At 40.5% G+C, this 6,247-nt stretch overlaps 1 pseudogene; it reads left to right on the top strand.

Annotated features, from left to right (window-relative positions):
• The first annotated feature begins 558 nt into the window (after positions 1-558).
• Positions 559-4,014, top strand: LOC112461552 (annotated as a pseudogene).
• The last annotated feature ends 2,233 nt before the right edge of the window (positions 4,015-6,247 follow it).

Below are 6,247 nucleotides of genomic sequence, written 5' to 3'. Positions count from 1 at the left end.
CGCGAGTCTCCTCTTTATTTCTCGTACGGAAAGTACAGTTTGAAATATTAAAATTTCTGTGATCAGATGAACTCGAACTCGCGGTTGAGTGAGAGAGCAGAACGTGCTTGCATGTGTGTGTGTGTGTGTGTGTGTGTGTGTGTGTGTGCGCGCGCGCGTACATTGTGCCTATGTTTTCAATGTTATTGCCAGTTTTGAAAATCTATGATATACGTAATATGAACTATAGATTTTCTGTGTTGGCAGTGCATATTGGAACGCAGCTCGTGTGCAGCGATCAGTTGATTACAGCAGGCACTCGACGTAAGCGCTCGCGTCTAACAGTGAGTTGCGCTACTTACGCTGCCTACCTCCTGTACCCGGCTCAAGGTAACTATTTCCTTTTGTAACTCGAAAACTAAGCTTCGGAGAAAATTTTGGTAAAGAAAAAATCATCTCACAATCAGAATTGAGAACTTTTGACTTGCGTAGATGATTACAATGTTTTGCAGATATCTCTTTTTATCAGTCTGACGCAAAACATCCTCAATTAATTTCCCCGTAGAAACTTTCGTCGTTATGCCGTGTATTGACTATTGCATATACCTGTAGATCTAAGGATAATGTCCTTTGACGTGCCACTGCAAGAGGTGCTTGCCAAAGACTTCGTGAGCGTCGACGCGGTCGTCTGTATCGCATAAAGAAGCCTCTGATGCCGTTATAAAAATGCGAACGATTATAGATACGGAAGGTAATATCAAAGCCTTATTTATTCTTGCTCTGAAACCAAACACGAAGGGAACTGGCAGAGCGAAGAAATATTAGAAAGGAGAATGTTAGAATTTTTAATTCACCTAGCGGTGCGTAAGACCAGCACTGGTTTACGATATTATCTTATCATTGTGGATTGTGCTATTATTCTACGTTTCTGGCCGACAGTTTTCACTTTATCCTGACAGTTTTACTCCTGAGTTTATTTCTAGCAGCTAGATGAAAGCGCTCCGTACAGTTTTTCCTTTGATTACACGTCGCGTGCTACTGGCACGGCATTTAAATACTTGATTGCGTGCGCCTTTTTCCTGCCCTCCCCCCGTATCCTCCTTCCTCTTCGTGCTCAGCACGCGCTGTAATCTCTGTCTTTATTTTTGGCCATCACGAGAATCAGAGACGAGACGGGACGTGCGCGGCGGTATAATGAAAATAAGCTAATTGTGCATGTTAAAAGCTTTTCCGGGTTAACAGTGATGAACTGCGTAACAAGCTTTGCGCCGCTCACAGAGTTTGTTGCGCGATAATTTTCGGTTTAGTTTCGTAGATGCGTGCAATTTTTAATTAGCAATTAGAGTAGCGTGCTACAGTATGGCAGCAACAAGCGCAAGACATCGATATAAGATGCAAAGAAGAAATAATATCGTATAAATTTTTCTACAAATAGAATTTAATTTTGTTTTTTTTTTTTATTTTTACTTTTAGAACACTTAATGCTATTATACCTCTATAAAGGTGTCAACGCATGTCAGGATGACGCGCGCGCGTATCACCACGTTGTCCCGATAATGCTTTTAGAGTCAAAGGGTCGCGTGTAACTCGGTTTCTGGCCCGTTAAAAATTACGGTCGACACAGCTTGTCGACGTTCCGGCAGCGTTCCGTAGGGGTTTAACGACTACCAGCAACGTAGAGGGGCTTGTTCACGGTTTACCGCCCCCGACCGCGACGGCGCGGCGGCAGCGGCAAGTCACGGGCCGGTCGTCATCCCTTTCACTTACTTTTCCAGTTATTCGACGCGGTTAGTGGCCGCGAGCACGCTGCGAACGGTTTTCGGCACGAAAAGTCTCGCTGAGATCCTGTCGGAGCGAAAGACCATCTCTCCCAAACCATTGCAGACCGCGCTGGACGAGGCAACGGATCCTCGGGGAGTCAAAGTCGAGAAAGTCGAGATGTGAATATTTTATCTCGATATTTTAATGCATCGTGACAGGTCGCACGATCGAGGAACGTTGTTTTGCTCGTTATCGGCTGACCTATTTGCGTAATTAATTCGTTCATTACTCAGGATAGCGGCAAGGAGATCGAGGGCCGTCATTTCGCAAATTAATCTTTCGCGATCTTCTGACCTCGACTTTTACGTGATTGCAATGTGCTTTAAAATTGCGATGGCAATTATTTTCCATTTAAAACATTGATAACAGATTATTAGGATTAAATGCTTGGGTCCCCCTGAAACCTCTGCTTCACTAGTACTGACAGCGGTCATACGAAAGCCAAAAAAGATTGTTATGAACGAGCGACCAATGCAAATCAATGTGAAATCGCTTGATCGGCAAATAATGCGGACGTCGCGCAGCTGCACGAGGGTGATCCGATAAAAATAATACGCTAACGAAAATGTATTTCGACCGACGGAGATAAAAAAACGGTAGAACGAGGCGTGATTTAAAATTTAAATGTGTTCGTCGAATCCGCGTTCACGTAAAACAAGTCGATGGTCGTTTATTTGGCCGCCGCGCGACCGATAAAATTTCACAGTCTGACAGAACGAATCGATACGCTTATATTTACATCGACGAAGTGTTATTAAGGAGTAATTAGATTACAGTTGCATATTGCGTTGCGCGTGACAACATAGCGATATTATCGTTTCGATACTCTTTGCGCTGGTAATCAAGATAGTCTCGCGAATAATTTTGTGTATATTTCTGCATTGATTGAAGAATTACAATCCGTAAATAATACATGTCAATTCTTGGTAAAATAATATGTCCAAGAAAAGCTTGATTGCATCAAGAAACATTAATCGCATTGATATAAGAATTTTCTATTTTAAAAACTGTTATATTATTAAATCAATCGAAATGAGAATGAGATGTTGAATATCGAGGCACATTTCTGAAAATTATTAAGCGCGAAGGGATAACAACGATCGTGATGTTTATCGTAAAAGTCGTCATAACAATCTTAATGCCGTTCACGATCACGCTCGCATGTTCGTCCATGAATTTCATCGCGGCTGCCTGAAACGGATACCTAACGGATGCCTCTGCTTCAGAAAGGACGTCCGACTTCCGGTACAGCTCCAACGAGCCATGGTCACGGAGGCGGAAGCTACGAGGGAGGCGAGGACCAAAGTGATTGCGGCGGAAGGAGAAATGCGAGCTTCCCATTCCCTGAAAGAGGCCAGCGACGTCATTTCCATGAGTCCCGCCGCACTGCAGGTACGCACATACCCGCGCCAGTATTTTGTCTCTCGCGACCAAATGTTGACGCTAATTATTAAACGTCGCTAATTATCATATACATTGCTTCTGTACTTTATTTCCTGGTTTCATTTTATTTGTATCTCGTTGCAGTAACTTTTTTAACGTTATTATGAGTCGCTCGGCGGGTAACTATACATACATTTAAAACTCATTCTATTCATCGAACAAAATCAGCACTGCAATTAAGCAGAACCGCAAAAATACTTTTTCAATTATCGAAAAAAAGTGTAACTATATGATACGCGATAAAATTGAATGAGAGGATAAGGTTAATTATTATCGCATTGGTTCTGTACATTTCTTTCTCAAAAATATTAAAAAATTTTTACTGTTCTACGGATAGAACGAAATGAGAGGCTTTATTTGACTATTCGTTTTATTTGCGACACGGTATGTGACGCAATTAAACAAAAATCCTCGCTCGTGAATCGGGTGTCGTAATTACAAGATAAGAGAAAAAATTCCGTCATATTTTCTACTCTTGTGCTGGCAACTACGATACCTGCAGACTCTGAACAACATATGCGGCGAGAAGAATTCGGATGGTTATATTTCCGCTGCCGGTTGAGTTTGGGCCTTTATTCACCCCCAGCTTGCGCGCTCATCAGGAAACTGCACAAACGGAGTTTTTATGTAAGGCGAAGAATAAACATTAGAAATAACGATCTTTTCTTCCACTAATTTGCACAGTTGCAACAGTTATTGTAGCAGAAGGATAGTATTGCTTCGAAAGCAACATATAAATAAAATGATTTAAAAAGTAAGGAAAAACAGAAAAAAACAAAGAATTACACAGTGATTATAATCGTCTGTTATTATTATATAATTTTTATCACATTTTATATTCATCTGCAATCTTGGACAAGATATGTAATCGGACTTATTAAACATAGCTCACATAAAGCGGAATATTACGTTTTTCCGGAGCCCAATGATACTGTATTTGCGTCTGATGATTTTCCAACTAATTGTAAGGCAAATTAATTACGTATATCCACTGATCCAATTCGCCGGAGATGTCAGATGGAGATTCGATAAACATGTTTTTCGATAAGATCGCTTTCAAAGCACGCCTTCGTTTAACTAAACCCAAACCCTGGCTTGTGTAAACGGTCCCGCATCAGATATCGTATAGGTATTTTCCCACATTGGGAAATAGTCCGGCCAGTCGGAGATCGAGGGAGTTTACGATCGCCGCCATCGTGATTTGCATACACTGAGAAAAAAATGTCGTTAATTTGACTAAACTCGTTTAGTTGTAGTGATTTGTTTAATGCAAATATTAATATATTTAAATCAAATATACGTGAGTAATATTAAGAAATTCTGAATTTATTTCAATATAATATTTTTTGAATTAACAAATGTTAGCTTGACAGCCCGTGACCGCTGCATTTAGTTAAATCAAATAATATTTCTTTGAATCAACGATTTTTTTTTCTCAGTGTACGATCCGTCTACTATCACGTTCTTCCTTTCGCGTTTAGCGTTACTAAATACCCTGCAGTTCGCTTGAACTCTCTACATTCGTCGATCGAGTGTTTTATTATCTTTCGCTGGGCGTTGGATACTCCAGCAGTCTGTGGTTTTTACGCTCGTCTGTGCTTTTTTTAAAAGACTGTTGTGTTTTCTCGAGGTCTGAGACATACTCTCTGATTAAAAGGGAATAGTAAAAACTCGGAAAAGCTTTTATATTTTAATGAAATCAAATAACGTAAAATTACGTTACGATATAGATATCAATATTTCATTAAAAGAGCTTTTAATTAGCTTAGCTTTAATTAAGTTTTCAATATATATTCCAAGTAAATTTAATAACACGTATATTATGTTTCCACTGATCAAAAGCTAAATTTAAGTTTTTACGATTTATCGATAATACCAAGCACACGAACTTCGCTATAATCGAAGTCTCAAAGAGATAAATTGTCCCTTTAGCCTGTCAAAATCTGGGAAACGCAATGCATCATCCACGGTACACAGAATATCAAAGGTTGAACGCATTAGTTGGTCATAGTTTTATTATCCCATTTCGTTCCGGATATTCGGTGCACAGTGGTTTTTATTCGCCCGAGTGGGCGGACTTTTTCAAGATCGTTCGTGACGCGATTCACCGACGTTTATTTCCCGAGGAAAACCGCGTGATGTCAAACCTTCATCTCTCTTTTTTTCTCTTTCTCTTTCTTTTTTTTTAAGTTACATCAGAGCGTATAAATTCGAAGGATATGACGGTGGACAAAATCGACGAGCGCCGCGGATCTTTTTACGCGCAGTAGCGCAGTAGAAGGAAGCTCTCAGCGAGCGTGGTTTTGTCCGACATGCATTCGATTATGCTCGTAAAGGGGAATGCCATTATTCGCCAAACGCGTAAAATTCGATTGCAAGAAGCGAAGGCGCTTAAAAGTGAGGAGAAATATTCTTCATTTTTTTTCCTTCGGACAGATACCATTCCTCACCTATTTCTCTTTCTCTTTTGCCTAGTTCAATATTAATTATTGTAATTAAATTTTTTATTTTTAATTCGTTCTTATTTATAGCATAAGAGAGAGAGAAAGAGAGAGAGAGAGAAAGAGAGAGAGAGAGAGAGAGATGGTACATTGCAATAATTGTTTTGTGAATATTCCAAAAGCAGATAAAGATTAATTGCGGCCCATTGGTGCGTGCGAGCTTCGAACGTGGCCTACTTCATAAATTCCCGCGCGTATCGTAATTTCCGAAACGTTTCAATGCGTTTCCATTTAATCGCGATAGAACAATGCCCACTCGGACAGGCGATTCCACGAGCGTGGTCGTGCGCGCTCCTCTGGATTTACACGAGTGCAGAGTGGTGAACGCTGCCACAGGCAGGAATCTCTAATCGCGCGACAAAGACGAGAAAGGGTATCCTTGCATTATGCTAACGATATTCGGCAAAATGAATGGCTCGCCCATGCAAAAAGGTAACGGTGTCGTATATTAAGAAAATCTCTCTCTCTCTCTCTCTCTCTCTCTCTCTCTCTCTCTCTCTCTC

The sequence above is a fragment of the Temnothorax curvispinosus genome, unplaced genomic scaffold, assembly GCF_003070985.1.
Source record: "Temnothorax curvispinosus isolate PA1 unplaced genomic scaffold, ASM307098v1 QBEX01011515.1, whole genome shotgun sequence".
Classification (NCBI taxonomy): domain Eukaryota; kingdom Metazoa; phylum Arthropoda; class Insecta; order Hymenoptera; family Formicidae; genus Temnothorax; species Temnothorax curvispinosus.
Note: the sequence above shows the minus strand (reverse complement) of the source record. Positions and strands in the feature narration are given on the sequence as shown.